The sequence below is a fragment of the Tupaia chinensis genome, unplaced genomic scaffold (assembly GCF_000334495.1).
Source record: "Tupaia chinensis unplaced genomic scaffold, TupChi_1.0 Scaffold000388_1, whole genome shotgun sequence".
Taxonomy (NCBI): domain Eukaryota; kingdom Metazoa; phylum Chordata; class Mammalia; order Scandentia; family Tupaiidae; genus Tupaia; species Tupaia belangeri.
Genome location: NW_006159890.1, coordinates 1,989,776 through 2,007,030, shown reverse-complemented (window position 1 = coordinate 2,007,030; position 17,255 = coordinate 1,989,776). Strand labels below are relative to the sequence as shown.

Below are 17,255 nucleotides of genomic sequence, written 5' to 3'. Positions count from 1 at the left end.
GTAATTTATGAGTAATCACTTGTACATTTTTATCAGTTAAGCCATAAATCAATCTATCAAAGTCTATTCTTTGATGTTTAACTTGTAGATTTCATAATATTAAAACTGATAATGTATCTCTTGCAAGATTATTTTCTTCTTTGGAAATATTTGTGGAAAAGTTGTTTGATTTTAATGCATGCTTTACTTTGTTTTTTAAATCTACAGATATTTTAATAACAATGACATCATATTTGTAGCAACATAGAAGCCATCAGAAAAACATGTCACATCTCACAGAAGAAAAATAGAAAAAACTAAACAAAATTAAAATGTAAGGCACATAGAAAGGAGACCAGTGAATCGTTCTAGAACAGCTAACACAAGACATCACACAGAAAAAGCTTTATTACAAGGAGAGCTTCATTTATTTTATTTCTTTTTTACTTTATTCATATGTGTTTTAACAACAGATGGATTAGGATGAGCTGAGCCCCCAAGCATGGGTGTTTTTATGCAGGTATGTGACGCTCATTTTGGCTAGGTACTGCTGAGCAATTTTCATTTCACCTGCCAGGTGTTTTTCAAAGTGACTTTTAAGTATTTGTGTTCTTGCCTATAATCGAAATCTGGAGTTAAGAAAGAAAAACAAAATCTTATTCCTTTGAAATTCAGCCTTGCTCTTGAAATGTCTTATACACTGGCAGTTACCAAAATGTTGGGATTTGGAGGACTTAATTTGTCTGTGTGTGTGAGTTTAAATTACCAACTCTGACAAGAACCAATATCAATCACCTCTTCACAAAAATGTCGCTGCTGGGTGAACATCCCGTGATTTTTTTTTCCTTTTTGTTTAAATTTTGCCAGAGGGTGCATGTACTCCCTCACTGAGAGACAGAGAGAGAGAGAGAGAGAGAGAGAGAGAGAAAGTGAGAGAGCATTCCCCAACAAGATCTTCATGCTGCAATCCCTCCTCCATTTCTCACTCTTGGGATTTTGGACATGCATGCACACATGACTAGTGTGTTTCCCAGGCTGCCGTGGCTGGGATTCAAACCATGCAGGCAGCACTTGGGACCCAGCTGCCTTAAGCACCATGCCACTGACTGGCCTGGTTTTTTCTTCTAGATGTACTTTGTTATAGTCACTAATGTAGTAACAATTTGATATTAAAAAAAAAACCCATACCAACATATATTAATTCTCTTCCAAATATCCTCTCTAATTATTTATTGTGGAGGTTTCTGGTGATATTTCTTTTTATGTCTTGTGACTCAGATAAATCCATCCAATCTACCTCTTACTTTTGGAAACTTTTGTCTTCCAAGACATTTTATATTTACTTTTAGAACTTAGGAAATTTGGGGAACCAGCAGTTAGCGTAATGGCTATGTCACTGGACTCTCACATAGTCGACCGTGGTTCGCGTCCCGGACCCGGTGGCTTAAAACCCACGCCGGGCGCGTGTGCGTGCGTGCCCAAAATCCCAAGAGGAGAATGGAGGAGAAGGGATTGCGGCGTGGCCATCCCCTCTGGGGGGTGATTTCTCGCTTTCTGTCTCTCTGTCTCTCTCTGTCTGTCTGGTGAGCGCACGCACCCTATAGTGAAAAACCTCTCAAAAAAAAAAAAAAAAGAACTTAGGAAATTTGCAGAAATAAGAAGGAAAATGTTGTACTACAATTTAACTGCAACCTTTTAAAAGTTATATAACAAAGCTTTCTGTTGGTTTTTAGTAAATGTAGCAATTAAATAAAAATATTTTAAAAATAAGTTTTATAACCCCCAAAGAAGAAAAACAATATTTATTTTCTCCCTTTTTCATACTCTTATACTTAAAACTCATCTATGTATTATCTTCATCTCTATCTATCTACATTTATATATATATTATATAAATGATAGCTATAATATATATTATATATATATATATTTAGAGACATTTTTGCTATAGGACATGAGTACTTGCAGGAGAGACAAAGAGACAGAAAGTGAAAATCACCCTCCTGGGGGAATAGCCATGCCGCAATTCCTTCTGCTCCATTCTCCTCTCTGGATCTTGGGCATGCATGCATATGTGCTTGGCATGAATTTTAAGCCACTAAGTCCAAAGCTCAAACCACGGTTGACTACATGGAGTCCAGTGACATAATAATTATGCCATCTGCTGGTACCCACTTTTTATTTTTTAGGTTTATAAACTTGCCTTTTGTATTATCACATTTTAATTTATTTTTGCCAGCTTATTTTTAACGCCTTAATTTTTTTACTTTTTGTTTTTATTTTTTATTAATGTGATCATTTACAGTGAGTTATCAATGATTGTGAGAATGTTAATTTACTATAATTTTGCCAGTTGTTTGCATCATGATTTTGAGAACTCAGGAGATAAATGAATATGACTATTTCTAGATGTCTCATGCTATGAAAAAAACCCCATTCATGTCTGAAATATTCAAATAGAACTATTAAAAAATTAAATTTTAATCAGATCATGAAAGACTGCCCCATAATACAGAAATTAAGCACTGTGTATTGAAAACTGGATCGCTCTGACTGATTTCAGTTTGCATCCTGCTCTCAACAGCTTGAAAAATATTTTGGCATGTATGTGCTTGTGCCCACAATTGAGAGGGGATATGGAGGGAGATTATTGCTGCATGACCACACCTCTCTGGCGCTTTCTCTCTTCCAAGTATGTGTGACTTTTGGCAATTAAAAAACAATAGCGATGATTAAAAAAATCATGAAAATTGACAAAGTTTTAATTTTCTGTTTAATTTATTCTCCTATGGTTTTAACTAATCACATTTATTTTCCTTATTTAACAAGTTTGTAACTTATTTATGTAAGAATAAATTGTCTACTAGGAGAAGATATTTTTACTTACTTGTCACATTTACTGAAAAACAACGGACAACTTTGTTAGCTAACTTTCTCCCAGGAATAAATGGTGGCACAGTAGTAAAACACAGAGCTACACATTGCTGAACCATGTGGATGTGGGAAAGGTCTAGGCCTGAATGCGGAGACCTCCTGAGTATGCCAGTATGCATATGCCCAAGACCTAAAACTGCCTGAGGCTAGGGGTAGATCATGGCAACAAGGGCCTTTTGAGGTGTTGTCTCTCTTTAGTTTCCTCTCTCTGTCTCTCTCTTGCTCCTGTTAAATATATATATATTAAACTAAATTTAATCTTATTATTTCTGCATTTATTTTGTAAATAATATTGATAAATTTTTTTTAACTGGTCAAAAAACCTGGTCTTAATATCTTTTTAATTTCATTGCCTAATATTTTACTCTTTTCTATTACCAAGACACAGTTAAAGTTATACGATAATTAATTCTGAAGAATCAGAAAAATCAACATTGAAATGTACAATCCCAATGCCCTCTTGAAGAAAATTTTTTTTGTATTTATTTTCTTCTTGTTGATCTATCTTTCTGAATCAATTTGATTCACTTTAATTTATACACAAGTATTTGATTCATGGAGTATGTTATGTCTGTTAGAGTAGATATTAATTTCAATCTTTTTTTTGGTGTTACATAATATTTTAATTGTAGTAAAATACATTTATTATTTTAGTGTACAATTCCCTGACATTTAGTACATTTACAAGGTTGTACAACCATCATCACTATCTAGTTCCAGGATATTTTATCACCCCTGAAGGAAACCCATACCGATTAAGGACCTACTCCCTTTTATCCACTTTTCCTAATCCCTGGTAACTATTAGTTGGCTTTGTCTTTGAGAATTTGCCCATTTTGGATATTCCATATAAAAGGAACCATACAATATATGGCCTTTTGTACCTAGCTTTTTAATTAGCAATCTTTCTTACTTTTTTTTTTTTTAGGGAGAATTTTGCATGAGCTTACTGGAGAGACAGAGAGACAGAAAGCAAGAAATCGCTCTCCATGGGGAATGTCCACACCACAAAACCTTCTCCTCCATTCTCCTCTCGGGATTTTGGGCACACACGCACACGCAACAGGTATGAGTGTTAAGTTTTCAGGTCCAGGACTCGAACTGTGGTGGATTACCTGGGAGTCCGGTGACATAACCATTATGCCATCTGCTGGTCTCACTTTGAAACTTTTCAAAGTTTATGCAGGTTTAGCATGTTTGAGCACCTCTTTCCTCATGCTGAGTAATACCCCTATATATGAACACACCACAGTTTGCTTGGCATTCATCATTTTATCGCTTCCACTTTTTGGCCTTATGAATAGTGATGCTATGAACCCTGTAGCTTCTTTTGTGTATTTAGTTTTAATTATTTAATTCATTTTAAAACTTTTCTGTATCTGAGATTATATTGATTTTCTTATTTCTAATTTATGTATTTTAATATTCCTTATTTTTCATTTAAATCCTTTTTTTTTTCCCCAGATCTCTTCAGTGTGTATGTGTATTCAGAAACAGCATTTAAACTAACTTTTAGCCCTTTCCCTTAATTTCCTGTTTTCTGTTAATTAATAGCTTCTTGTTTGTGTGTTTGTTTTTAATGACTAATTGCTTTTTATTTCTACTCAATATTAAGGATGCTTATAACATTGATTGAAGGAGAGATACTAGATTTTTAGGTAACTCATTAATCTCAAGTTTTGTTGTATTGCATCTCAAATACACTGCTTTTTTTGTGACTTGCACGCTATAACTGATGATGCTAATATGTGCATAGATGCAGATTGATTTAATTGACTTATTTGTGGAATGTGATGAACCATTTCTGTCTGTCTATAGAATTTATGTATTTTTTTGAATTCTTTGTCCCACTTTATTTTTTATGTTTATTCATCATATATTTGTACAGTGTACAACATGGTTCTTCTAGCACAAACACAATGCCTATCAGTCAAGACAAAGATATTACCATATATGTTATCATCAGCAAATCACTTTTTATTTTTGTGTCAATTTCTTTGTCCTGTTTTTAGTTTTAGCTATTAATACATATATGATTTTTCCAAATGCCTGATATTCTGGCATATTTTTAACTTACGTTTCCAATATCAATGTTTTTATTTAAATTATTCTTCTTGGGAGCAGCAGATGGCATAATGGTTACGTTGCTAGATTCCCACATGGCTGACTATAGTTTGAGTCCCAGCCACAAAGGCTTGAAACTCACATCAGGCACATGTTCATGCATGCCCAAGATCCTGGGAGAAGAATGAAGGAGAAGGGATTACAACATGGTCATCCCCCAGGGGGCGATTTCTTGCTTTCTGTCGCTGTCCTTCTCTGTCTGTCTGGTGAGCGTAAGCATCCTATAGCAAAAATTTCTCTAAACTAACAGACAAAAAAATGAGTCTTTTTAGTCTTTGGAGAGGCTTTTGCTATAGGGTGCATATGCTCGCCAGACAGAAAGAGACAGACAGAGAGACAGAAAGTGAGAAATCAACCCCCAAGAGGGATGGCCATGCCTCAATCCATTTCCTTAATTCTCCTCTTGTGATCTTGGGCACACATGCACACATGCCTGGTGTGAGTTTAAGTCACCAGGTCCGGGGCTTGAATCATGGTCGACTACATGGGAGTCCAGGGATGTAGCTATTATGCCAACTGCTGGTCCCTAGTCATGTTTTTATATTTTTATTTCTCCTTTGATATTTTTTTTTGTGTGTGTATGACTTCATGTGGCACATTATATGCAGCATATATAGTGCTGAGCAGAGGTTTTTCTTTCTTTTTTTTTTTTTTTTGGAGAGGTTTTTGCTATAGGGTGCGTGCGCTCGCCAAACAGACAGAGAGACATAGAGACAGAAAGCGAGAAATCACACCCCAGGGGGGATGGCCACGCCACAATCCCTTCTCCTCCATTCTCCTCTCAGGATCTTGGGCACGCACGCACACCCGCCCGGCTTGAGTTTTAAGCCACCGGGCCCGGGACGCGAACCGCAGTCGACTATGTGGGAGTCCAGCGACATAGCCATTACACTAACTGCTGGTCTCGAGCAGAGGTTTTTATTGACACATAGATCTGGAGTGAAATGAATTTGAATTTAGTTTCAATCAAGGTAGAGAAACTATGGTAGAATAAGGCATGAAGAAGCAACCAAATAAGAAAACAAATTAGATCATCTCTCACAAAGACTAAAACTTGGCTTGGTTTTATCTCAATTCAAGATTTAATTAAGAGTTTCTGTGTTTTTTAATACCTAAGAAAACAAACATGTTCTGGAATTTGGCATGACCAACTCAGTTTAAACCACAGATACACTATTACCAATCATTTCAAATGGAATGATTATAAACACAGATGAAGAAACATAAAGGAGAATATTCATTACAGTATTATTTATAACAGTTCTAGGGGAAGGAATATGTCTAAAAGAGTATAAAGAATTAATAAAATGTGATATACTTAGTCAGTGGAATATTACATAGTAAGGGGATTAAGCGGGAGAGGATTTTGATCAGAGGAATGTAAATCAATTTTTATTCTTAGCCAGCTCAAAGACAGGTTGCTGAATTCTACTATTGTAAGCTGAGATGAGTTTTCTATTTGGAGAGTCAGAGGATAATGTTTAGGAGGAGGCTTCTCCTGGAAGTGGTTATAGGGATGTTTATTTTGGGATAATTTATTCAGCTGAACATTCATATTTTATGACCTTAATATGTGTGCATTTTGCTCCACAATAAAAAAAAAAGTAGTGAAAATATTAGCACTTTCTGCATATTTTGTAAGTCTCAAAGTGAGATCAGTAGATGGCATAATGGTTATGTCACTGGACTCCCATGTAATCCACCACAGTTCAAGTCCTGTACCTGGAAACTTAAAAGCTCATACCTGTCGTGTGTGCATGTGTGCCCACAATTCCTATAGGAGAATGGAGGAGAAGGTATTGTGGGGTGATTTCTCACTTTCTCTCTCTGTCTTTGTGGTGAGCACACATGCCCAGTAGCAAAAATCTTTCTTAAAGAAAAAAAAGATTAGTTTTTTATAATATGCTCTTTGATCAAAAATACATTAACAGCCACTCTAAAACACTCAGAGAATTCCTCATGATTAGTGGTCTCATCTAGAACTCTTGTTGCTTCTCTTTAATCTGATTGTGACAGGATAGTTCAAAAATTTGGCTGCCTCTTTTATTCATATTTTCTTTATTATGGAGAAAAAGAAGTGCTCAATGGAATTAGAAAAAAATGTTCAGGAATCACTTTCCATTTAATTGAAATAACTAGGTATAGTCTAAATTATACTGGAGTGAAATATTTACCTAACCTATGAGAAGGGATTACACCACCCTTAAAAAACTACACAGCTGTGAACTTTAGGAGCCAATATGGCACTGCCGACGAATATCCCGTGTGCTGTTTTTGGTCACTTTCAGAAGCACGATTCCAAACTGCAGCTGGGACGAGTTGATGTGTGGGTTTTCTTAGAATTGCCCTCTGTGTCAGTTGGCAACCAACAACATGTCCAGCAGAAACAACAACAAGCTGCCCAGAAATCTGCCCCAGTTACAAGATCTAATCAAGTGGTACCCCTCAGCCTACATTGAGGAGTTTCTGCAGCTGTATAATCACAAGTCCAATGAGGTGATTTTGAAATTGCAACCAAATAAACCCAGCAAAGAAGTGACAGAACTGGTGATGTTTATGGCACAGATTGCTCAGTGCTACCTGGAACATCTCAGGAACTCTCTTCAAGAGCTGAAGGATCTTCTCTTCTACAATCACACTTTCTTAGATCTAGATCTTTGAATGACATTTTGCAAAGCTTTGATCTTGCTGAGAAATAATAACTTTATAAGTCCATCAAGTTTGTTGGATCTTTTCTTTGAGCTTCTGCATTGCCACGATAAACTTTTACAAAAGAGTTTATACACATATATTGTGACTGTTATCAAGAATATAAGCACAAGGGAACCAGCAGTTAGCGTAATGGCTACGACGCTGGGCTCCCACGTAGTCGACCGCGTTTCGCGTCCTGTACCCGGTGACTTAAAACTCACGGCGGGCGCGTGTGCATGCGTGCCCAAGATCCCGAGAGGAGAATGGAGGAGAAGGGATTGTGGCATGACCATGCCCCCGGGGGGTGATTTCTCGCTTTCTGTCTCTTTGTCTCTCTCTGTCTGTCTGGCGAGCGCACGCACCCTATAGCAAAAAACCCCTCCGAAAAAAAAAAAAAAAAGAATATAAGCACAAAGCACAAGAACAATAAAGTGAATAGTGTGTTGCAGAATTTCATGTACACCATGCTGAGAGACAGCAATGCCACTGGGGCCAATCTCATTGAATGCGATGATAAAACTCTACAGAAGAAACATCTGGAACGATGCCAAAACTGTCAATGCTATCATACTGCATGTTTCTCTAAGGTCACCAGGATATTAGTTGCTGGTTTGACATTCTTCCTTGGGCAAGATGAAGATGAGAAACAGGACAGTGACTCAGAGTTTGAGGATGAGCGAACAACTGTCAGACACCTGCTGGTACAGTATGCCACAGGGAAAAAAGCTTCCAAAACAAGAAGTTGGAAAAGGCGATGAATGTCCTCCAGAAACAAAAGAAGAAGATGCCAGAGATGTTTAACTTTTCAGTTATTCACTTGATCCATGATCCCCAAGATTTTGTAAAACAACAGAATAAAACAAAACACTTCTAAAGAAACAAGAGAGCTCTAAGGAGAGATTTGAAGTGAAGATGAACCATGAACTTCATCTCCAGATTACTGGCAATTTATGAGCTTTTTCTCTTCAACTGCTATCCCTTGTGCTAAGGTTTCTGCAGCCCCACCACAGAAAAGTAATAAAGATCCTTATGTTTGCTGCACAAGCCTCTCATCACCTGTTATCCCTAGAGATCATTCAATCACTGCTCATGACTGTGGCCAATGATTTTTTTCACTGTCAAGACCTCTGGGGAAGTCATGATAGTAGGAATCAATGCTATCAAAGAGATAACAACTGGGTGTCCTCTAGCCATAACTGAAAAACTCCAAGCTGGCTCAGTATAAAACACACAAAGATAAGAATGTAATGATGTCTGCTAGAACTCAAATTCAGCTCTTGAGAACACTGAATCCTGAGATGTGGCAGAAGAAATTTTGTGGAAAACCTCGAGAGGCCTCCACAGAAACAAAAGCGCAAGCATACAGAGAATTAGTTGCTAAAGATTACATTCCAGGAGCAGAAGTTCTGCAAGTTGAGAAAGAAGACAGTGCTGAAAGTGATGAAAATGGATAGGAAAGTTTTAGTCTCAGGGAGGAGAACGATGATGGTGAATGGGGTGACATGCACCACTCCTCTGACAAAGAATGAGAAATTGGCAGGAAGCAAGCTGAGCAGCAAGCCCATGGAGGAGTGGAAAGCCAAAGCTACAGCCGTCAGCACCAGTCGAGTTTTAATGCTGGAAGACTTCCAGAAAATCCGCATGACCCAGATGAAGAAAGAGCTTGATGATTTCCCTGGGAAAGCCAAAAGAAGAAATATAATGAAATAATGGTGATGAGGAGCCCAGGAGTGAGTTACTTTCCCAGGGATATTGATCGCCTTCTTAAAAACCCAAAATCTGACAAGGAGACAAGACTAGCCACTGCAATGGCTGGGAAGATAGAATGAAAGGAATTTGTGAGGAAGAAACCCAAAATGAATCCATTCTCCAGCTCCACAGATAAAGAGAATAAAAAACAGAACTTTATGATGATGCAGTAAAGGCAAAATGTCCAGTCAAAAATAAGTGTTCCTTCTGAGAAAAGTAGCTGGTGCTGAAGATGCACTTTTGAAAAAGAGCAAAAGGATGAAATAACCTGCAAGCAAGTTTCGCGTTCCAAGGAGAATGCTAAGTTTGGGTCATTGGTCTAAAAAAAGAGTAAGACCTTCTTTCCTGCAAATAAGCTTAGCTTCTAAACACAGGTCCCTGCTGTACAGACCGTGGGGAGACAGCTTACTCGGTCAATCCAATATAATTTTCTTTTGAATGCTATGTAAAGGCTTTGTGGTCAAGATCTCACTTTTTAATTCGCCTTTAGTATAAATAATGATTTTGGAATGTTCTTAGTTCCTTATTTGAGCTGCCCACCCTTGAAGCTGGTTTCCTCAACCTGCCTCAAGTATTTTCAGCCCACTGTTTGTTTTGTCTCAGGAAAAGGCATGTAATGTCAGGTAGATGCTCTGTGTGTGGGGGTAGTTCGTGTTGTCTCCTTATCCCCAGCCATGCTAGAGTCAGTTTTAGCGGATGGTCTCTTCATATGAAGCTTTTGCATCTAGAAATAGTTTGGCATCTTTTGCCTCAGATTTCTTAGCTGATATTGTGGTAGATGAGAAAAGTGTTCTGTTGCTAATAAAGAGAAGTAAAGAGCAATTTCTGTCTACTCAAAATTAAAAGCAGCTTCTAAAACTGCACACACACACACACATATATATGTATGTGCATAGATGTGTACATTTTCAGATTGGGATCCATGAATCTTTTTTTGGAGAGGTTTTTGCTATAGGGTGTGTGCGCTTGCCAGAAAGAGAGAGACAGAAAGTGAGAAATCCATCCCCCCAGGGGTAATGGCCACACCACAATCACTTTTCCTCCATTCTCCTCTTGGGATCTTGGGCATGCACATACACATGTCCAACATGAGTTTAAGCCACTGGATATGGGACTCAAACTGTGGTTGACTACATGGGAGTCCAACAACATAGCCATTACGCTAACTGATGGTTCTGGGAGCCATGAATCTAAACATGTCCACTAGTTGGCCTCACACTGTGCTAGCATAATTCTGCCTGAGTTCCTTTTCATCTGTATCCCCCCAACTTCTCATCTCTCTTTATTGATCTGCTCACCATACACTTGATCTGGATAGTCTGTGTTGGCACTTAATGTCCTGGTATAATTGTTAACAGCTTCTCTTTTTATTGTCACAACTGTCTGAATTTGGACTATATTTATTTTGTCACTCTAGACTATTAAATTCTGACTCAATTAAAACCTACTAGTAATATTCCTTCCTCCCTCCTTTCCTTCCTTCCTCCCTCCCTCCCTTTCTTCCTTCTTCCTTCCTTCTTTCCTTTCTAGATAAATAGACACAGAGAGAAACACAGAGAGGAACAATTACCCTTGACCAGGTAATGTCAGGCCATGATTCTCCCCCAGCCCCAGCCAGGCAGAATAGTGGATGCACTCCCGGGTGTGCCTGGCATGTCCAGGTCCACCCAATCTCCTAACTCTAGGCATTTCCACATGGCTCAGTACTGTGCAGCAGTGTGCTACCATCTCACCTACCATATCACCTTGGGCCTGATATTTTTGAAATATTTACCTTTTTCTCCCAGAATTTTTGATATTTTCTTTTTTCTTTTGGAGAAGTTTTCGCTATAGGGTGCGTGTGCTCGCCAGACAGACAGAGAGAGACAGAGAGACAGAAAGCAAGAAATCACCCCCCGGGGGGGTGGCCACACTGCAATCCCTTCTCCTCCATTCTCCTCTCGGGATCTTGGGCACGCACGCACACACGCCCGGCATGAGTTTAAAGCCACCGGGTCCGGGATGCGAACCGCGGTCGACTACGTGGGAGTCCAATGACATAGCCATTATGCTAACTGCTGGTTCCCAATTTTTTATATTTTCTTATCTTACCACAATTCTATCTGTCTATTTTATAGAGTTCTTCCTTATTTTCCACCAAAAAAAAAATTGGCACTGCAAGTCTAGTTTTATTGCTATGTACATATTTTAAAATGTGTTCTCTCAGACCAGCAAATGTGTAATGGTTATGTCACTGGACTCCCATGTTAACTGACAACAGTTCAAGGCCAAGACCTAGTGGTTTAAATCTCATGCTGGTTGTGAGTGTATGTGTGCCCAAGATTCCAAGAGAGAATGAAAGAAAAAGGATTGTGGTGTGGCCATCCCCCGAGAGTTGATTTCTCACTTTCTGTCTCTCTCTGCGTCTCTGGTGAGTACACTCACCCTATAGCAAAAAATCTCCCTCAAAAAAAAATGTATATATATATATATATATATACATACACATACATACATACATGTTCTCATTTGTTGGCAATATTTGGCCCTGGTTTTGAAACTGTTCATCTAATATTTTCATATTTTCTTTTAAAAACTAATGATGTGTATATGGTGTTATCACCTTAGAATTTTGATATGTCCAATATAGATGTGTATTTAATAATTTTAAGAATTATAATTTTCTATTTGATATAGTTTGCTTGCTGCATAATATATCCAAAATTAATTTTTAATGATGATCTGAATCATTTTTAAATTAATTCAATTGATCATACGAGGGTCAACCACATTTGTTTATGATATTATCATAGAAAATACTAGAAATAAGTCTTTTCTGAGAAATGGCATAACTCAATAATTCATAAAACAAACATCATACAGGCATATGAAACAAGTCAGAAGTTTCATTAATAAAATATATGTTAGAATAATTTATTTTAATAGTCAAACATAAGTGGGGAACATTTATAAAAGAAGATTTAAGAAATGTCACTGGAAGAGGTATAAAATCTTAATAATGATGAGCTGGTCCCATAGCCTAATAACTAAATGATCTTGATCCCACAAGGCCAACCATGGGTTTGTATCCCACCCTGAGGTCTTGAAAAATATATCAGGCACTTGTGTGTGCCCCAAATCCTGGCTGGAAAAGAAGGGATTTCAGTGTGATCATGTACCATTGGGGATTACTTTCTCCCTTTCTCTGTCTCGTCCTGGAGAGCACCCATGCCCTCTGGCAATTAAAAACAAACAAACAAACTTAGTAATGCAGAAAAAAAAATAGTACTAAGGAGAAAATGGTTGGAAATGCATTTAATTCTATAGTCAGTGATTCTGTTGAACACTTGTAGAACTGGTTTCAAGGAACATATACTATTGTTTTCCTTTCTGTAGCTTGAAATGTCTTCATCATTTAGCCAGGTGATGATTAGTTATTTCATAAGAAGCATTCAAAAACAGTAACGCTTACAAAAACATCAGAACCTGTAATACATTATAGCATGTAGTCTACAATGCTGCCGTCTGACTCTCACACCCATCCCTCATAGTGATATGGGATGTGTTGATTCCACTTTGTCCACAATGATTAGCGTGCATCTAATATGTAGATGCCAACTGAAGATAGTATAACAAATAGTGAGAAAATCAAACACATAAAATGTTGAAAGAAAAGAATATATCAATGACCATCTCAGATCAGCATTAATTTAGATAAAGCAGTAAACAAATACAATCTTCTTTACCTAGTTACTCATGTCAACTAGACAAGACTCAAAACGACAGAAGGAGGCAGAATCTATATTTGAACCTAAAATATACCGCCCAAGAGAACATCTTGTCAAATATAAGATGACAGATAATTTCTCTTCCACCAAGTGAATTCAGTAATGAGTTTCAATCTGACTGAAATAGGACCATATCCCAAAATAGTTATAAAATCTGTAGCAAGAAATGGGGGGCAGCGGTAATATTTTATACTTGCTATGTAAGGGGGAATTTCAATCTATAATATCATACTGCTGAACTAATAAAATAATGAAGAATAATCCCTTATTTTCAAAGTATTATTTTGATAGGAATATGTTCTGTAGATTTATGGTATACATGTGACAGAGAATAATTCTAAAAAGAAACACTAAATAATAACCTGAAATATGTATTTGCATCTAGGAGTTAGATGTATCCTTTTTTATTTCTTCCTTTGAGAAACAAAACTACTAAAGTTTCTTGAATATTTACCATAAAAAGGACTTTCTCCATTTGGAAAGGACTTGTCAGTTATCTTATATGAGAGATGTACATTTTAAAACCGGTTATTTGTCTAATTCCCTATTGTGTTCTATAAATTTAGAGGATGTGCTGTTTGGGATTAACTCACTTCTTTTCCACCAGGCACCTGGCTGAACATGTCTAGGTTGTGTCTAGGTTGGACAAAGGCAATGTCTCTTTAATGCTTCCTTTAGGATCCTGTTCTTTATTGGTGCTGGTTCTGTTTCATCCATGCCCTCTTCTATATCCTATGTTGATCTGTATCCACTCATCTTGGAATGACTCTCTATATTACCTTTGATAGATTCGCTCTGGAACTGTGCATATCCAAAGTGGAAATTGCTCAATAATTTAAAAACTGGGTATAGGGGCCAGCAGATGTAGTTGTTCACATGCTGGACTCCTATGTAGTTGATTGCAGTTCAGGTCCCAGAACAGGTGGTTTGAAACTCACACTGGGTACATTTGTGTGCAGGCCAAACTCCTGAGAGGAGAATGGAAAAGATTGTGGTGTGATCATCCCGTTGGGGGGGGAGGGGTGACTTCTCTGTCTCTCTGTCTCCAGCAAATACGTACTCCATATAACAAAAATCTCTATAAAAAAGGGTACAGAGTATTTATCCATTGTATTTTTAAATGATAGTTCATTCTTTTCACTTGTTTTGTGAAAACAAGCCAGTAAAAATACTGAAGGCTAGGAAGGTTCAGACTGTCAACCCACATGTGCATTTTAATTATCTGTGCTGCAGCTGCTTGGGAATGCATTCATCTCTCAACTTCATTATTGTGTAAAGCTAATTTGACACTTTTTGTAGAGAAGAGAAGACGATTTTTGACCTGAGTGGTATTTAAAGGGCTTTCGTCCACTATGAAAAATAAAATAAACAACATCAATAAAATCTAATCCTTTCTATGGTTATTTTAAATATCAGATTATACATATCTCTTTAATGTTACATTATATGACATTAAATTCATTCACATTTAGATATCAATTAAGTTAAGTGTCTTTATGTGTAATATGTTTATCATAATCCCTAGAAGCAAGATTGGTTGATAAAATAAGGATAGAGTGAATCACTGAGAATTTTCTTAACATGCTATTATAACAATCATTAATTGTGAACCTAAAATATGATAACATGTATTCATGTATTATTTCTAATATTGATAACACTTCCACAAGATTTCTATTACTGTTGTTTGATTTATGAGAGAACTGAGAGGTTAAGTAACTTCAGTTCTCTAAGTCGTTCAAAAATAGTGATTAATTAGTTTTGTCAGGTGTGCTGCCAGGTACTGAGTATATGGTTGTTAGGTGAACAGGTTTGGCCCTTCCCTGTGTGGAGCTCACAGAGTCATAAAGTATTTTACATTGCTAAAAAGACTGTTACAGGGCTATTAGGTCATGTAGTGGTTGGGGTACTGAATTCCCACATGGTCAACTGCAGTTCAAGTCCCAGATCCAGCAGCTTGAATCTCATGCCAGGCACATGTGCGTGTGTGCTCAAAATTCTTAGAGCAGAATGGAGGAGTAGAGCTTACAGTGTGGCCATTTCCCCTGAGAGGAATGGGGGTTGATTTCTAACTTTCTGTCTCTGTCTTTCTCTGTGTCTCTGGTGAGCACATGTGTCCTATAGCAAAAATCTCTCTTAAAAAAAAAAAAAAACAGACTTGGGGCTGGCAGGTGGTGTGGTGGTTAAGGGCGCTGGATTCCCACATGGCTGATTGCGGTTTGAGTCCGTCCTGGAGACAGTGGCTCGCGTGCTTGCGCTCCTTTCTCTCTCTCTCTCTCTCTCTCTCTCTCTCTCTATTTCTCTCTGGTAAAATTAAAAAATAATAATGGAAAATGGAATTAAATAAATAATTATTTTTTAAAAAACAAACAGTTTCACTCTATTCATGTTCTTTTCTAATTTAATGTCTTGCTAGTTATACGCCACATTCTAGTTATATGCAATTTACTAGATCACCAGTTTTTTCAGTTTGATAACCATACTGCTTACATCATCCATAAAATGAGTATTGTATTATAAAGATTTTGTGAGACTTGACTAAATCAATGAGTTTTTAAGGAAGTGACTGGCACATGAAATACTTAATAAAAATTATGTTAATAGGGACCATCAGAAGGGATAATGGCTATGGTGCTGGACTCAAATGTAGTCGACCGTGGTTTGAGTCCCCAACCCAACAGTTTAAAACTCAAGCCAGGTATGTGTGTATGTGTGCCCCAAATCCTGAGGGGAATGGAAAACAAGGAACTGCGGTGTGGCCATACCCTCTTGTTTTCTGTCTCTCTGTCTTTGTCTTTCTGGTGAGCACATGTGCCCAATAACAAAATCTCTCTACAAAAAAATCATTGTTAATATATAATACCCTATATGATTTCAGAGTCCATGCAACTTACCTTATTGTTCAATATAGCATGGAGTTTTATTCCAAAAGTCAAACTGTGTTCCAAAATAGATGCTGAAGTCTCCACATTTCTATCTACATTTCATCCAACAGGAAAAATATATGAAGGTCATGGTTTCTAATTATAAAGACGTTTCATGCAAATCCTAGAACACCTGCTCAAACATCATTAGTCAGAAACTAGTCATGTACGTAACTGAAGGTAGGCTGATGACTGAAAATGCAAGAGATGAAGAAAAACAATTTTATTACTCATAACAGAGCAGGAAGTATGAGACTTTATGAGGGCATCAGTTTCCCAACTACATTGGGGTGTACATAGTTGTTGGCCCACTCGGATGTCAAATACATCATCGTCCATGTCACAGCTGAGGAAACTCAAGCTTAATCAACTTTATAACAAGACTCCTAGCAAGCCTGCCCACACTTTATCCTGGAAGAAGAAATGATTTTTATTACTGTCCTGGAGGGAGAGACTTTCTCTATCGTCCAAAGTTAGTTGCTACAGAAACATTTTATAAATGTGACCCTGGGACAAAAGACGTGCAGAAGCACATGCTTGAGATAGTCATGTATAATTTTCTCGTAACTTTTCTCTCCAATTCTGGAGAATTGTGTGCTCTACTAAAAATAAAAAAAGGTCTGATTAATGCTAAGGAAGAATGGGAGAACAATTGTTGGGGAAAGCTGGTGCAAATGCTATATGCCTTCAAGATTTACAGTGAGGTTTAAATCTTGTTCCTACCACTGTTTTCGGAGAAGCTGAGCTCACCGCCTGTATTTCCAGTCTTTGCATGTACTCGTATTTCTGTCAATCTTGTCTCTATTTTCTGAATTTGGAATTTTAATCTTAAGAGCATGTATTAAATACTTGCCAAGTACCCAGCTTTATATTTAGGTCCAGGAAAATCATCATAAACATAGGCTCATCATCTTTCGTGGCAGAAGAACTTGTTCTATTACATAGTTATGTTATCTTAATTGTGACCTCTGATTCTGGCCTATTCATGCCTCTGCTTGACATCTCTATCATTTGGCTGCTGGCCATTTTCACAATTAAGATGTATGCATCTCATTGTTAATTTTGTTTTTACATGCCACCTCCTGCT

The 17,255-nt window shown here is 37.4% G+C and overlaps 1 pseudogene; it reads left to right on the top strand.

Moving 5' to 3' along the window:
- Positions 1-7,410: 7,410 nt before the first annotated feature.
- LOC102498364 (protein SDA1 homolog) lies at positions 7,411-9,707 on the top strand (annotated as a pseudogene).
- Positions 9,708-17,255: the final 7,548 nt, after the last annotated feature.